The sequence below is a fragment of the Tenrec ecaudatus genome, chromosome 5 (assembly GCF_050624435.1).
Source record: "Tenrec ecaudatus isolate mTenEca1 chromosome 5, mTenEca1.hap1, whole genome shotgun sequence".
In the NCBI taxonomy this organism is placed as follows: domain Eukaryota; kingdom Metazoa; phylum Chordata; class Mammalia; order Afrosoricida; family Tenrecidae; genus Tenrec; species Tenrec ecaudatus.
This window is the reverse complement of record NC_134534.1, coordinates 160,855,945-160,874,325: the sequence shown is the minus strand read 5'-3', so window position 1 is coordinate 160,874,325 and position 18,381 is coordinate 160,855,945. Positions and strand designations below refer to the sequence as shown.

General features: G+C 38.7%; 1 protein-coding gene across 2 annotated transcripts in view; it reads left to right on the top strand.

Annotated features, from left to right (window-relative positions):
• Nucleotides 1-18,381, top strand: part of UBE3C (ubiquitin protein ligase E3C) — a 144,199-nt gene that overhangs the window by 89,493 nt on the left and 36,325 nt on the right. The gene's annotated exons all lie outside the window — the stretch shown is intronic.

Genomic DNA, 18,381 nt, shown 5'->3' with positions numbered 1-18,381 from the left:
GGTTAAAAGAGAAGACAGCTGAAACGTAAGCACTGGGAAATCGCTCCATTTGCGTTGGCCTGGGGGAAGAACTAGCAAGGTAAGCGAAAAATGTTGTGAAACATAATCCCTTTTTCCCTGCTACCACCTCACCTGTCCTTTTATGCGGAAAATTGAGTTAAGTCTATACATTGCAGGTCTTGATTATGCTTTTTTTCTTTTCTTTTCTGGTGATGGTGGATTTTGTGTTTTTCCCCAATCCCACTCCAGTTGTTTAATGGTGCTGTCTTAAATTTGAATACATAGTTGCTTTTTGTTAATTTTCATTTTTATTTAGAAATCTTATATCTGTGTTCATCAATGAAATCGTGATATATTTCTTCTCTTTATGCTGTCTTTGCCTGTTCTTCAAGTAAGGTTTAGTACCAAATCCTGCTCTAAAGGGGAAAATTACACAACAGAATAAATTCTAATGAACCCCAGACTTCCTAGAGCCACGAAAGCTAGGTGAATTCCTAAAACGATTGCCTTGAGATAATCCTTAAACCTTAAACCAAAAAGATCCCCTAAAATAATTTTCAGACGTAATGATAAATAGCTTACCTAGTAAAAAATGTCTAATTTGAGTGTTACGCTCTTTTAAGAATTGGGAGATTAAATTGACAACAGCAACATGAAAAATTAGATAGGCACTTGAAGGGGCAGGGGCAGTGAGTTGATGGAGGAACAAGTCAGAACAGGAAGGTGAGAATGCACAGCCAAATGTAATCCTTGTCCCAACCTGGTACATGGAGAATCTGTTCAATTGTTACCTATTTTGCTGTGTATATTCTCAGTAACATGATATATACAAAACAGAAACCATCAAGGCTACCAGAGTCCATTGCTCTCAGGTTAATTCTGACTCATCACGGCACTACAGAAACCCCTAGGATTTCCAAGGTTGCCCATCTTCACAGAAGCAGACTACCTGCCCTACTAATCCTACCAGCTGTCACTGTAGTCCCAGAACTCTGGGAGGTGTTACACGCATTAAGAGAACCCAGCAGAGGGAGTGCTGTGTTGGAGGCACGGGAGCTGGTGTCTGAGATAACAGAGAAGGGGAAAATGGAGGTGGAATTTATCTCTATGTCTTGGGAATTTGACTCCTGGGGGTCCTTCTCAAGAATTACTAGCATTTTAAAACTTTTACATATATGCCTACTACATGTCTGGGGTATTTTGTTTGATTTTATTTCTTCACAGTTTAAATTTAGTGTTGATAATTATTTATTCTGGAAGAGCATAGTTAGTATATATTTGTAAATCAGTCATTGGAATGTATGTCAAAGATGTTCTAAGTAGCAGGTGTGAAAAAACAAATGTTGCCGTTTTAACAAAGTTGGTGCTCGAATTTTCTTTGAGTAAAGTCATTCCACCAATAGTAATTGTATGGGATAAGAGAGCATTTGCAGAGATGGCTGAGGATTCCCTCAGTATGTGAACTCTCCCTGCCAAATACCCTAAAATTCCTGGTTAAACAAAAGCTCGCTTATTATACATTACGAGTATGGCTTCAGGAGAAGAGAGTGCGGTAGTCAACCTCTTGTTTTATCGATTGCTCATATGTAAATGAGTCTAATGTTCTTTCTTTGTCCATCTTCACCCTTGCCCCAAGGATTCGCCTCATGGCTCTTAGTATTTGCTTTAGCCCAACAGCCTGGGTCCCATTGCAGACAGTAGGTCCCAGTCAAAATCAAAGAATTTTGAATGCGGGAGGGTGGACGGACGGTGAGGGAGAAAGGGAAAACAGATTACAAGGATATGCATATAACCTCCTCCCTGGGGGACAGATAGTGGAGAAGTGGGTGAAGGGAGACGTCAGATGGTGTGAAGATATGACAAAATAATAATAAATTATAAATTATCAAGGGTTCTTGGAGGGAGGAGAGCGGGGCGGGGCGGTGTGAATGAGGAGCTGATACCAAGGGCTCAAGTAGAAAGCAAATGTTTTGAGAATGATGATGGCAACAAATGTACAAATGTGCTTGACACAATGGATAGAATTATAGATTGTGATAAGAGTTGTACAAGCCCCCAATAAAAGTAGGCTCTGGGGGAAGAAAAAGAATTTTGAATGTAGCAGCATTCTATTAAATTACCTTAATTGCAGATAGAGTCTTTGAGCATCTAGCAAAAAGATCAAATCACCTTTCTGGCCCCCAAAGGGGCTTATAAGAGCCAAACCGTTCATGCTGAGTAGAGGTTGTCAAAAGGAGCGCATCAGTCAATATTTGAAGCATTGAGGGCCTTCTACTCTGTTGCATATTCTCCTTTTTCACTGCAGACGTTTGAAGTATCTTTTTAAAAGTATCATAAACACTCATAAACTCTCAGGTGTGTTCATCCCTGCACTCAAAATAACAAGTGAAGACATAAAATGGCCCTGCTGATAGTGCTGCTTATTGTATGTCTTCTCGGTGTGATAAGGATGCAGCAATTGTAAGATAACTCTCCTATTAACTCTTCTTCCTAACCTCTGGATTACTTCTTGATTGTAAGGGAATACTTTCTTTTTTAAAATGCATAGTTTACTACTCTTAAATATTTTAATCGGGATTTTCTTGACTCTTTAAATGATTTACAAGGTCATAAGATTAATATGCTAGCAAAATATCTTTTATTCATCCTAACAGTTTCAAACTGTTCTACCTAGTAAAAAGTCAATACTGTACTCATTGACTTAATGAGTACTGTTAGACATTTAAACTTATAAAACATGTTTAAACCATTGAAAGACTATTTCTCATGTTTTATGTACTAGAGCTTACCCTAAAACTTGATGTTAAAATAATTGAGATTCTACATGTTTGAATACCTCTGTAGAAAATAGAGACCAGGTTGTTTTCATATATTGACTATGATGAACTAGACTATTGCAGGACATTGAGCCTGAGAGGTAAATTAAATGTGTGCGTTGCATAAAGCTAGATATTTAGAGGTTATTTTGAACTGGATTTATCATGGCAAATAAAAGGAATAGGAAATATTGCTGTGATGAATTTTTAATATAAAATTAAAAGTATAATCATATTCAACTTTAGTAAAATTATTTTATGTAGCATGCTTGTATTTTTCTCTGTAGTGCATAGTGAACAGTTTACTACTGTTCACCTTGGAGTATCGTACATGCTGTTGGCCTTTAAAAAGCCACTAGATTAAAGTCAATGCCTGGGAAGCACAGTGCACAGTTGTTATTTAAATAAACAACTCTAATGATGTATAATTTACATTCCATAAAGATTCAGCATTTAAAAGTATACAGTTAAGTAGTTTTTAGTATATTCACCAAGTTGTGTAACTATCACCACTATCTTAATTGTAACAGTCCATAAAGAAACCCTTTATCAATTACCAATCATTCCCCTTCCCACCTAATCCTCTTGGCCCTAAGCAGCCACCAATCTACTTTTTTGTCTCTATGATTGTGCTTATTGGACATTTTATATCAATGGAATGTGGACATGTGACTCTCGGCGACTGGCTTCTTTCACTGACCATAGTGAATCCAAGGTCCATCCATGTTCCAACATGTACCATTCCAGCCGACTCTCCATGTCCATGGTGGCCAGTCGGGAGTTAAGCTGTCAGAGCAAGGCCTCAGAGGTTAAGAAGGAGCTAAAAAGTGCTCTTTATATTATTAGCCCAGCACCTTCATTGAAGAGACAATTGTTTCCCCATTAAGTGAAGTTGGTACCCTAGTTGCAAATCAGTTGGCCACAATGTCTGCATTTATTTCTAGACTATTCCATTGACCTACATGTCTAGCCTTAATGCTAATACCACACTGTCTTGATTACTTTCCTTTTGTAGTGAGGATTTTTTTTGTGTGTGTTTAAAATTTGAATTTGTTAATACATTTGTAAGCAATAATAGTACTTGGTAAAGGAACGGCAAGGAGGTAGTTCAAGGGAATCATTGAGTCTTCATTTGCTTCTCTTTCAGATGCACTGTTTTGGCCCCACGATTATTTATTTGTTCAGATTCTGGTTTGCTGCCCTACTAGTGGTTCTTCCGCTTTAGTGATAAGTTCCCATTCGACCTCTGTATGAGAACAGTACACCTCCTGTCACTTCAGTGGCAAATTTCAAACTGACTTGCTAAGAGTTTTAAACAGATAATTTTCTAGATTTAATTTCACTTAATTCTCTCCCAATGAGGAACTAACTATACAGGGCGTTGGGTGCTCATTTTTCGTGCAGTGGAGCACATATCTCCCTGCAACTCAGACTTACTAAGACTCTAGCTCATCTGGAGGATATAAGTTTCTTATTTCATTGCAGGGAAAATTATAAATGATGTGCAGCCGCTCTTTCGATTAAGGTGAACCCAAGAATCTAAATGAAGATAAACATTTGTTTTATGAAAGTGACCTAACATGCTCTCCAAATTTGGTTGTTCTTAACAGTGCAATAACAGACAGGTTTTTAAATCAAATAACCACGTGAGTTAGCGATGATCTCAAACTCGTATTTTGTTTTATTTTTTCCCCCACATGGCACAAAAAGCATTTTTTTAAGGGAAGCACATACCCTGATGAAACTATGACCAAAAGCATCCCTGAGAGAGTTTGTGTGCGGGCATCGACCGGCCACAGAGACATGCTGCAGCGCAATTTGGAACAAACCTTTGCTTGTATGAGCTGGACCCGGGTAGTAATACTTTTTTACTTACCTTCACCTATCCGAGGAGACTTCAAAACTTTCATGGGAACATGGAAACACAAGACAACGGAATTTTCCCATGGACTTTGTTAAGCCCCCTCATAGTTCAACCAGCACCCTGGTTGTGTGAATGGTTAAACGCTTGACGACTAACCGAAAACCCACCCCGTGCCCGTAGACGAGAAAAACATAGGAAAGTGCTTCCGTAATGATTGCTGCCCAAAGACCGGAAGGAGTAGCCTCCTGTGTCACATGGGGTCACTGTAAGTTAGAATTGAGTGAACAGTGTCTAATAACACGAATAGATTTTTAGGTAGTAACATTTAAAATCTAAAATTTGCTCTTATGTAAATTCTATCTCAGTAAAACTATTTCCAATAGTCCCTGGGGTGGCACAAATGGTTCAAAGCTGAGAGGGCTGACATTCAGATCCACCCAGCATTGCTCCCACAGGTCCCAGCCTTGCAAACCCTGTGCAGCATAGCCCAGCATGAGTCAGAATGAACCTAACAACAATGAACAACCACAGCCAAACTATTTATAAAAATGAAGCTTTGATAAAAACAGAAACAAAGCCACACATAACTGAAGATGCCAGTGGATTTCATTGTGTACACATAAGGTGTTTTTTGTGATAAATTTTTCTGCATGATAATTTCTTGGTGGGCCCTTCTAGTTTCTAAAGCACATCTGATTACAAATGGTTAAATTGTACCCAACATGTTAAAAATTCTCCAGACCTAAGTGTGTGTGATAGTGTAGCACTAATAGTGTGGTGTACGAACATTAAATCTTTAAGAGAAGAAAATTGTGTATTGATTGATTATGATATTTATTGGGTCATAATGTATTTAAATTTTCTTTAATGCATATGTTAGTGATTGTTTACTGTGATAAAGTGCAAAGAGGTCTTCAAGAGCGAACCGACATAGGAAGAATTACCTCATGTCACTGGTCACTTCTCAATTAAAAGTTCCATTAGCAAATGATTCCTGCTTCTGGTTTGTATAGTGATTGCATTTTACTGCCTGTAAATCATGCTTTTCAACAGGGAATAAATAAACAGCTAAAGTATATGGTAATGTCATCGTGGAAATTTTTCTGCTGTTAGAAGCACCTTAGTCCATTTAAAGCAATTAAGTTCAGAATATTTATTGAAGCAAATCTTTTATCATATTTGAGTTCTATTTGAAAATTGCTTCTTTTCTTCCCTTTCAGAATATTGATTTAATTGGAACAGAATGCCTATAAATCAGATTATTTAGCAATATCATGCTTGTGTATTTTTAATTTTCTAATTAGCAAATTATGAGGCTTCAACCTGGTTTATAATTGTTTATTTTTGTAAAATTGGGAGTGCATTTAATGTGTAGTTTAATTTCGACAGATAACAATTTTTTTAAATCTTTCTAGTGTCAGGTAAATTTATTCTTATCATTAAAGGCCTTTTATTCAATACTGAATTTGCTGAGGCTTTAAAAACTAGGGGGGTAAATATTGGTTATTTAAGTACATTTGGCATGGCAAAGAATAGCAAACTTCCCCTTTTTGATGTCTTGTTTTAAACCCTAACATGTATTAAGGCTTAGTGTTATGAAGTTTTTTCTATGATCAAACTAATGCTTTGATTATAAAGATACATATATATACAGATATATATATATATATTAACATCTTTTTTTCAAAGATTTTTTTAAACCATAATATCCAACAAATAGTTTGCCATCCGGTGGTTGGATCTCCCAGTCATGCACAGTTTCTTGTGAGTTTGCAGTTTGCTCTTGTTGATGATCAACTTTTTAAAGAAATAAAAAATTCAAATAGAAATTTATAAATTATTGCCTTATTATAAATTTACCTACTGAGAAGGTAGGTAAACTGTGCCCACTCCTACCAAATTCTTGTGGTTTCAGTTGATATTCTTTTTCATTAAAACAAAAGTATTCACAGATCCAGAGATTTTCCTTCTTATAAAGTTATAAGCTTCTTATGTTTTCCTAGTACGGTCATTTTATTTCTTTAAAACAACATGAAAAGGTCTGATTGTACAGTGAAAGTAACAAGATACCCTAGAATTCAAATCCCAAATTCCTAACCTGTATTCTTATTGTTGTTTTACAAAACTAAAACAAACTCGTTGGCATTGAGTCGATGCCTCCTCGTAGCGACAGGGAGGACAGGGTTGAACTCCTTACGGGAGTAGCCCATCCTTCTCTGGAACTGGTTGCTAGTTTTGAACTGCTGACTCTATTGTTAACAGCCCCACTCATAACCCCTCTGCCACCAGGACTTCTTCTGTTGTTGTTTTAGTCACCTTAAAATGTTTGCAAAAGTAATCACTGGATTACTGCAAATAAGTTTATTTACTATTGAGAATTTCTTTCCCTTTTATATTTTAAGAACTGGTAAGCAAAATTATGGAGCCCTGATGGCGTGGTTAAGCATTGGACTGCAATCCACATGGTCGGCAGTTCAAACCCACCAGCAGTTCCATGGGAGAAAGACTGTGCTTTGTACTCCAATAAATAGTTACAATCTCGGAAACCCACAGTGGGGTCGCTGTGAGTCAGCATTAACTCGATGGCAGAGGCCCTCTTCTAAACCATGTTAAATTGTCACACGTTCTTTAAGCGGCCAGTTTAACCATTACTTGTGCAGTAATGTCAATACACAGCTAAAATTAAAACATAACCTATTATTTTGTGAGTAAATATTTTAATATTTAGTAAATTTAGCCTTATGACAAACAACCAAGGTAAGCCAGGCATTGTTAGTTTTTTTCCTCCTAAAATTGAAGTCACTTTTGTGGGGAGACAGCAATAGGTAGTTGATTCCAAGTTCCAGAGCAATGCAAATCAAGGAGAGGCTCTTGGTTCAGTCAACAGCAGGATTGCAGCAGAGAATGGCAGGTACTGAATTAGGTTTTAATTTGTCCCTGTGACTCTTAGTATTACAAATAGCTTGGATGAGCAGGGACCCAAATGGGAAGTAATTGGTGTATTCTAGAAATTCATATTGGGTAACGATGTTAGTGATGCTAAGAAGTAGTTGTAATCTGACAGAAGACTTGCCTAGTTCAGTTAGATGATGGAAAATGAGAGAAGCTAAGTGATTTTATTCTGCGCGTTTGAAGGGTAGAGATGTCATTAAAATGGGAAAGCTGCAAGCGGGAACAACTTTCAGAGAGGGATGATCAGATCACTGGTTTTTGTAAATGTGTGATGTCTGTTACACCTGCTTTCTTTTGGAAACTTTAGAAAAGGTGATCGAATTTGTGGATCTTGAGTTCAGGGGCAAAGTCTGGCCTGAATTGCGACTATTCAAAATGTATTTGTTGTTAAACTGTTGATATCACCAATGGATTAAGTGTATCTACAGCAAAGAAAAGATTTAAAAGCTGAGCCGTTGGGTATTCAAGTCTTCAGGGAATTGCTGAGAACTTCGCAAAGGAAATTTAGGAGATTTGATTGGAAAGATAGGGAGAAAAGCAAGTAATCCTGGTATTAAAGTACAGAGTATCTTAGAAACCAAATAAAGACAGTATTTGAAGAGTTAAAGAATAATGAACAGTGTAAGATGCTACTGACCGGTCAAGTAAGATAAGGACAGAGAACTGACCATTTCATATGGTGATGTAGACAAGCAGCTTTCTGAGAGGGGTGGGAGCAAAAGTGTCAACTAATAATAGATTGAAAAGAATGAGCGCAGTATCTGATTAAAGTATCTTGTTAATGCTGTCAATACTTACATCCTATGTCCTCTGTGTTTAAATATGTGCTTGTATTCGCCAAAATACATGTAAAAGCATTATATTGCCCCAAAATGGGTGCTACCCAAATGCCTATCCAGAGTATCATGGCTAATTAAATACAAATACAGCAAAATATGGTATCCAGTTATTTAGTGAAAACCAAAACCAAACCACATGGAGCAAACTGAGTAAATGGCACAGACCTAATATTAAGTGAAAGTTCTAAAGGCATAGATTCTATATGACTTCATGTATATAACTAACATTCAAAACCAGGCAACACTAATTTATGTTGTTGGAAGTCAGGACGATGATTACCCTGGGAAGGGTAATGACTGGAAGAGGGCACAGGGGGGCTTCTGGGATGCTAGTAATAATCTGTTTCTTGGGCTAAGTGCTTTTGCACGAGCGTGTCCACTTTGTGAAAATTAATTGAGCTTTATACTTATGATTGGTGTACTTTGCTGCAATATATTTGAATACAATTAAAAAGAGAAAGCATAGAGGGAGAAAAATTGGGAAAGCAATTATAGACAACTCTTTTGGACAGCAGCTTAACAGATGTGGAATTAATTGAGTGTGTTTTGTTTTAAAGGCAGAGAGGTTACCGAAGAAAAAGGAGAAGAGAGTTAGGGGACACAGGTTGCTCGTTGGGTAGACAAATAGGATTATGGGAGCCCATGAAAGGACTTGGCTAGGGCTTTACTTTTCAGTGAACTCGAGAGCAAGATTATCAGCTGAGGGTGAAGAAAACAGAAGATTAGACAAATGAAGCAAGTTACGGGGATTTGAGAATCAATGTATGCAGCAGTTGCCATTGTTAGATGCCATCGAGGCGAATGAAACACTGCTCCGTCCTGTGCCATTTTCACAATTGTGGTTATGTTCAAGCCTCTTCCTCTTCTTTGCTGCCCCTCTACCAAGCATGATGTTCCTTTCCAAGAACTAGTCTTTCCTGATAACATCCAAAATGCATGAGACAGCGTCTCCGCATCCTTTCCTGTAAGGAGCATTCTTGCTATGCCTGTTCCCAGACGGAACTGTTTGTTCTCTGGCAGTCCATGAAACTTTCAATATTCTTCGCCAGCACAATAACTCAAATGCGTCTATTCTTCTCCAGTCTTCTTATTCAATGCCCAACTTTCACACCCATATGAATGGATTGAAATTCCATAGTTTCTAAAGATGAGTTATAATGTTCCCCAAGAAATGATATCTCAAAATTGGACCAGGGACATATATAAAGCATGGATATATGAATGGATTTTGAGCTTGTTCTTAATCTTAGCTCTAATCTAAGAAGTATTAGTTTTTATAACCTGGCCCTGCTCATTACTTGCCCCCACGAAGAGATCACTGAAGATATGATTATTATAGCAAAGTGTGGTGAGGAAATCAGATAGTACTTGGCTATCAGGAAGTATAGCACTTGGGGTCTGAAGGCTTGTCTTAAAACAAGCAGCCTTCTTTGCAGTCAGCTAAGTCCACATGGAAGAAGCACACCGGCCTGTGCAATCCAAGAATTGTAAGTAAAAAATCCAAGACTGGAGAAGAGAAATATATTCGAGCTTAAATTTTGAGCACCCAGTTCGCAGATGCCTATGGATGACAATTCGATGCTGTCCACAGGGTTTTTAGTGATTAATTCCTCTGAATGGACTACCTATTCCTACCAGTTCCTTCAGTCTTTTATTCGCCTGGAAGCTCGACTGAAACCTCAGCTGTTCACAAAGAGGTCTTGAGCAGCAGATTTACCAATGCAGTGTCTTTACTGCTGCTTTCTCTTGACCACTTCAATATGTTCTCCATTTATCAGTGATGTCATCTATTGGTACAATTGGGAGAAATTTGTGTTTTTATTACTATTAAGATGTAATCCATACTGAAGACTGCAAGCTTTGATCTTTTATCAGCAAGTGCTGAAGACCTTTCATCAAGCAAGGTTTTGTCATCTCCATATTGCGGGTTGATAATAGCCGTCATCCATATAGTTCTTCCGTTTTCTTCATATAGTTTAACTTCTCTGATTATTTGCTCAGCATATAGTTTGAATAAATATGGGAAGCGGATACAACCTTGACACACACCTTTCCTGATTTTAGACCTTGCAGTATTTCTTTGTTCTGTGTGCACACTGCCTCTTGATCAATTTCTGGGTCCTACATGAGCACAATGAAGGGTTCTCGATTTTCCCTTTCATCTGAAGCTCTCTGTAGTTTCTTTGGATCCATATAGTTGAATGCATTCACATAGACAATAAAACACAAGTAAACATCTTTCTGGTGTTCTCTGCTTTCAGCCCAGATCCTTCTGACGTCGGCCGTGGCATCCCTCATGCCGCATATTCTTCCCACTCTGGCCTGACTTTCTTGCAGCTCCTCATCAATGTACTGCTGCAACCATTGTTGGATGATCTTCAGTAAAATTTTATGTGCATGCGATGTTAATAGTGCTCTATAATTTGCACCTTCTATTGATTCTTTTGAATGAGCACAAACTGACTCTTCCAGTCAGTTGGCCGAGTAATTATCTTCCAGGTTTCTTGACGTAGACAAGTGAGTGCTTCGTCAGTTTGGTGAAACATATCAATTCCTGTAGCCGTGGTTTTGGCTAATGCCTTCAGTGCATTTTGGACTTCTTCCTTCATCCCCATTGGCTCTTGATCATTCAACCTCCTTCAACCTCTTGAAATGGTTGAAGGGCCAGTTATTTTTGGTATAGTGACTCTATTTTTTTTAAAAACCATTTTATTAGGGGGTCATATAACTCTTATCACAATCCATACAGACATCAGTTGTGTGAAGCACACTTGTACATTTAGTGCCCTCATAATTTTCTGACTCTATTCTTAATGCAGTAATTCTTTTTTTATAATAGTTTTATTGGCACATAATTTACATATACAATTCAATAACTCAATCATATTGAGAATTGCACAATCATTACCATATCAATTTAAAGATGACCCCCTTCCTTTCATGGTTCAATTGTGTCCTGGTCTTTTCCTTTCCTTTCTAAACGTTTCATTAGGGGCTCATTCAACTCTCATCACAATCCATATAGACATCAATTGTGTAAAGCACATCTGTACATTCAGTGCCCTCATCATTCTCAAAGCATTTGCTCTCCACTTAAGCCCTTGGCATCAGGTCCTCTCTTTTCCCCCCTCCTTCTCCCCGCTTCCCCCTCCCTCATGAGCCCTTGATAATTTATAAATTATTATTTTGTCATATCTTACCCTGTCCAACTTCTCCCTTCACCCACTTTTGTTTTCCATCCCCCGGGGAGGAGGTCACGTAGATCCTTGTAATCGGTTCCCTCTTTCCAACCCACTCTCCCTCTACCCTCCCAGTATTGCCACTCACACCCTTGGTCCTGCCCTGGATTCCCTGTGCCTCCAGCTCCTGTCTGCACCAGTGTACCTCCTCTGGTCTAGCCAGACTTTCAAGGTAGAATTTGGATCATGATACTGGGGGGTGGGGGGGGGTGGGGAGAGGAAGCATTTAGGAACTAGAGGAAAACTGTATTCTTCATCGGTGCTACATCACACCCTGATTAACTCATCTCCTAACCCCCTCTGCAAGGGGATCTCCAGTGGCTGACACAAATGGGCTTTGGGTCTCCACTCTGCACTCCCCCATTCATTCACTATGGTAAGATTTTTTTTGTTCTGATGATGCCTTATACCTGGTCCTTTCAACACCTTGTGATCACACAGGCTGGTGTGCTTCTTCTGTGTGGGCTTTGTTGCTTCTGAGCTAGATGGCCGCTTGTTTACTTTCAAGCCTTTAAGACCCCAAACACTATATCTTTTGATAGCCGGGCACCATCAGGTTCCTTCGCCACATTTGCTTATGCACCTGTTTGCCCTCAGCGATTATATCATGGAGGTGTGCACCCAATGATATGATTTTTTGTTCTTTGATGCCTGATAACTGATCCCTTCGGAACCTCATGATCACACAGGCTGGTGTGTTCTTCCATGTGGGCTTTGTTGCTTCTGAGCCAGATGGCCGCTTGTTTATCTACAAGCCCTTAAGACCCCAGACGCTATATCTTTTGATAGCCAGGCACCATCAGCTTTCTTCACCACATTTGCTTGTTCACCCACTTTGTCTTCAGTGGTTATGTTGGGAGGGTGAGCATCATAGAATTTGCAGTGATTCTTAAAATATGATTCACATAGCAGAATTGTCAATATTGCTTGATAACTTGATTTTAATGCAAATTTTGGGCTGAGCTACATTCTGAAATAGATGTTTTAAGAAACTTTTCAAGCGATTTTGTTGTGTGTTAATATATGAAAATTACTGGCATAGGGAAATATAATGGGGTTGTCAGCTAGCCCTAAGGGCTCATTTATGGTTGGTATTTTAAGTTTGAATTGAAACCATCCTGCTTAGTTTCTGCCTTGTCACATTGATGGGAGGGGGTTTCTTAATTTCGTTCTTCTACCGACTTCAACCAAATGATTAAGTGGGATCATCTAAACGGGCATGTGTAACCCTAATGAAGGTCAGTTTTCATTACCACTTTCCTGGCTATACAGATGAAGGAGGACAGGGCAGAGAGAAACCCCAAGGACCTTGGTAGAGCACCTTCCAGATGTCTGTCTGAAGTAGTGGATGCTGCCAAGACCAGATGCATGGGAGACTTTGGCGGGGAGACTCAGAGGAGAAGCACCGAGGCTACAGGGTGCCTTTTCCTCACCGGGCCAGACTACAGAACTGGGGGGACCGAGCAATATGTTGGCGGGAGAAGCACAGCGCTTTCCCTGCCTGTTGCAGAGGTACCAGCCTCGTGCCCTGCCCTGTGGGGCCCCTGTGAGTGGGCATCCACTCGAGAACGCGGAGTTAGGATTCGTGAAGGCAGGATTCCAGTGCGTCGTGTAGTCCCTGCCACTTAGCAGCACCCCATCACGCTTCACAAGTTTGCTGTCCGCCACTTCATGTTTAGGAAACGTTCAGCATTAGAGCTCGTGTTTCCCAAACTGAAGGAATTCTGAAGAGGAATTTCACTTTTCCAAAAAGAAAACGAGAACCTAGCGGTCAGTGTTTGCTGGGCTGGGCGCCATTCTAAGGCAGTGCGCCCCTCCTGTGCGGCGCCCGAGCGCCCGCCTGTCTGGGCAACGCGGGCCACCGCTCAGAACCGTGGCTGGGCGCGCGATGTTGGCAGTGGTTGCGGTTTTAGGTGCTTTTTCATACATGGTTTGGTAAGCTCTTTCTTGGCTCTGCACCCTCGTCCCACTCGTCGCTATTCCGCGGGACAGGGACTGCCACTGCAGGGGAGCAGAAGCCTGGCCGCCCGCAGGGATTCGGACCACTATGAACCGACGCCATGGAGCCGCGAGTTAGGTGGTTGTGTTTTTGTTTTTCGCTTTGACAGCACCCGGGAGTTTTTCTTATATAAATTACGGGGAACTGCTGCTTTGCTTCACGCCCTTTTGACTTACAAAAGGTTTCACAGCAATGCTCTACTTGCCGACAGAGCAGAGGACCCGTGATTGGAACATGCTGTTTTTAAATGACTGGGCACCGGACTCATGCACTAAAGATTACATGCCTCCTGCCCCAGAAAGAACTTATAAAATGGCTAAAATCCCAGTTGGGAGACCATGCGTAGGTTGGTTGGATGGTTGGTTGGTTGGTTTTCAATTTCTACCACGTTTGGGAACAGCGCTATCAAGTAATGTATGACTTATTTGTATACATCCTCCTCAGTTTTGCATTTCTCTTTTAAAACTCACGTGCATGGTCTGAAATAATGAAAATTATTATCTTCCGCCACTACAGTGGCTTTAAAACATGGTATCATCTCTTATATAGTTTTTAGATTAAGTTATAACTGTTCGCTTTGAAACTACCTGAAGATTGATAGAGATGCATTTGAAAAGCATTATTTTTTTATTGATTCTTAATGTAGTAAATTACTGAAGTTATTTGGCAGCCAACAAAAATGGCCTGTGATGTGGCTCACATTTATTCTCCTGATAATGCCACAATTTGCATTAATTGCATTGCAACTGCACTCACTTATATTAAAAGCTTTCTACTATAATTAATCCTTTTTATTTCAAATCATTTTGGCACAATTTCTAGCTATAAACACTCATAAAAGACAGACAGTTGAAAAATACGTTACAGGTTTTTTCAATATACCTATTGCCATTTTTTCCTGACAAGTCATTATTGATAGGCTTCTAGGAATGAGGATGGTGCAACTGGCTGAGAATTAAGACCAATATGAAAAATGCTAAGTGAATTATTTTGCATAAAAAATAGACAGTTTTGAAGTTGTATAATTAACCTGTGTTTAGAAAATACCTTGATTTATGCTTACATTTGTATCTCAAATGCATACATTATGGAAATTTAATTTATAATCCATTTAGCTGATGCAATCATAGTTTTTAGTGCTATCATTTATTAGTGCTTGTATATTAAATGCTCTAAAGGTTTAAACTTGCCTTATGTAAAAAATTATACCTATGCATTTGCATTTTATGAGTCACAATGGGATTTCTGTTTAAAATTCAGGTAGCTCTGATGTATTTAACAGATTTTATCGGTTTATTGTTAGTAATGCAGAAATGGCAAACAATGACCTTATATATTGAACATGAAATGATTTACACTTCCAGTTTACTTTTAAAAGTCCACTGTACAAATGAGGGCTTTTCTTCAACACCTTGAATCAATCATGTAGTTTTATGCAGAATGTTCTCCTTGACTTTGAGCTCATTATTCATGTAGAAGTAATGGTACTTAGAAATGCTCCAGGTTGATAGTATTAGCCCTTGTTAGCTTTAAGCAGATTGGGGCTTTTTAAAAAATAACTCTTTCTTGAGATTATCAGCAAATGACGAAATGCTAGTCATCACTTTACCACTTGTTTTCTCATTAAGAAGCTTTTTTGCTATCCTTCAAAATTAATTGGATAATCATTAGTCTTCAAATCAGAAACAAAAACACAAGGACATAACCCTTCCATTTACCTAGCAAAAAACATCTGTAATCATAGGTGAAGGGGAATGCTTTGTTGTGTATGGTTAACAGATGGTGAACCCAAGTGCCTTAGGTAGATTAACCCCCGGGGGCCAAGGGAAGGGGTGCTATTTAAAACATCTCAGTAGTTTTCTGGAAATTTAATTTACCTGTTTGTCAGATACAATGTTTCATAAATAGGCATGTCAGCATGGTGTACATTTACAAAATTGTTAAATTATAATATTTTATATATTAAAAACCTAATTAAAGAGCATATGGCTGGTGTGCTAGGATTGTACCATTCTTTGCTTTCCTTGTTTCGGTTTTTTTGTTTTGTTTTTTTTTTGTTTTCATTTTTCCCTCATAGAAAAGATAGGAATTTTACTGTTTCTAATCAACACATAATTATGAAAAACCAGTAGAAACCTCACTCTGAGAAAGGTTATCTTGACCTTGTAAAACCAGTGGCACTCTAGATATCTTTACGTATCTGATGTGCGCAAACATACTTTTTTTTTCACACCAACAGCCTTACATCATTTATTGCTAAACTTGATTAGGAAGCAAAAAAACAAGGAATAAACCAGATTATTTGCCAATAGACGTTCAAGTCATCAGATGGGGACAAAAGTCATGATCTGAGCCTGGGAAAATGCGGCCATGCTTGCCACCCTTCAGGGGGCTCCTTACAGCCCCAGCTTGGTTCTTCTCCAATGTCTTCTCTTGGAGTTTTACCTGATTTTATTACCGGTTTTCATTCGAATCCATTGGGGAATGGGCTGATTCTGCTTCTGTTTCTAGGCCAGGAATCTCTTGATCCTGAAAGTCTTATGAGACGACATGGTGAAGTCGGAGCACCACCACACTCGGGGTGGCAGAGAAACGGAGAGAGGGAGGAGAGGCCATACTTTTTTTTTTACAACTATGCCGTCACCACCATCCCACACACTTTGTGTTCATAAGCATTGACTGACAGTTTTGTTTTTCCCCCATGTTGCTAACTTCAGTTTCTCTATCTGATTACAAATGTGAGGTGTTCAAAAAGCAAGGCTCCTTTGATAGTGCTGTGCTCCAAAACATATGACGAAGGTGATTTATGGTCATGCATCAAAGACAGTGACGCTAAGAAGACATAATTAAGCAGACCAAAAGTAACCCAATGGTTTCATGTAAATGACCTGATAGGGTTTTCACATTCATTCATCTATTGAGTTAATGAACTATATAATATCATCTTACTACAAACAAATCCACCATTTCCATTGGCTATCTGGCTTCTTAACTATGTCTTCTCCTTTTTCATACAATTGTAATCAAAAGGAACACTTTGGATGATGTTTATATTGATAGGAGATTGCAGAAAATGATCAGAATTAAGGTGAACAGAATGATGTGATTTACCTATAAGATAGGATAGTAGGTGTATGAGGCTGAAACTCACTTCTGGAAGTGGCCACAGACATGTGTGGTGGAAGTCTTAATTTCATCATCACATTGTATGTGTTGGGCATGTTTTTTATGTAGCCAGGTTAAGTCTTTGAATTTTAGATTTCAAGCATATTCTGCTCATCTTCCTGATTGGTAGTTTCAGAAGAAAAGGGGGAGACAATTAAGTGTGTAAATTAGCTCATCGAATATGTGCCGTGTATTTAAGAATCACACAGAGAGACTATAGTACACCTACTCCTCACTGTGACTGTAACAAAGGGAACCGTTGTGAGGATGGGGCCGGACTGGGCAGTGTCTCTCTGTTGTGCAGAAGGTCACTCACCACAGGTCAGAGCTGACTTGATGTCACCTAACCACAACAACCCTCCTCACTTACCGACTGTTCCATGACCTTTATGACATTAGTAAAGAATCTCCTATCTAACGCTTTTACATGTTAGTGACTTACACCTGACAGTAGCAAAAGCCAACGTTGAGAGGTAATTTTAATGATGTAGTCATCTTCCATTTTGTGATCTGATTAGGTTATCCTTCATTTTCCCATGGTAGCCTGGTCTTTGAACCCTAAGCATGCTGGTCTAGTTAATACTGAAACTGTGATGGAAACTGTAACTATGGAAAGAATGTACTGAGTCAAATGATACCAGGTAGACTAAACATTGATATCCTGGAAAGATGGCAGAAGTATAGCTCCAACTCTGTAGAGTCTGTGTCTGTTCCTATTAGTTAGCCCACCTGGATATGTTTTAGGAATCTTAACATTTAGCATTTGAGTTTATTTGGATGTGGGTTACATGACTGACCTCTTGTTTGGAAGAGTGATTTCTGAGTTTAGTTTCATGGATAAGAGACGATCATCTATACCAAATAGATGGTTTTCATTTTGTTATTCTTTGAGTAATATAATAGCGCTAATTGTAAAACAGTAGCTTGCAGAACATTTTGATACATCAAAACGTACCTCTTAAAGCATAGCTTATTACAGTAGTTTGTAAAGTAGAAATTTGCCATATGTGGCAGGCTCTTATATACTAAAGAGAACTCAGTCATCCACACAAAGATTTGTACATGACTTTTTAATGGATTTAACTATAGCCCAACCTGAAGAGTCAGATATCCATCATCCAATACATACATAACATGTATTTTGTTAGCTTGAATGAATCTCAAGAACATTATGTTGAGATAGATAAAAAGTTTGGACATATTGTATAACCTCATTTGTAAAGTTTTAGAACTGGCAAAATTCTCCAATTGTGATAGTCAAAATAGTGATTGGCTTGGTTGAAAGAAGGTATTGACTATGCAGAGACACCTGGGAACTTTCAGTGAGGAGGGAATATAAATTGTTCCCTTGATGTGGGTGATCATGACTGGGTGTTAGTTAAATGTACAAACTCTTTAGCTTTATACATGTAAGATGTATGTATTTTACTACCTCTTAATTAATCTTTATAAAAGAAAAAAAGAATTTCACTTTGCATTTCTTAGCAAGAAAGGTAGGTTAAAAGGT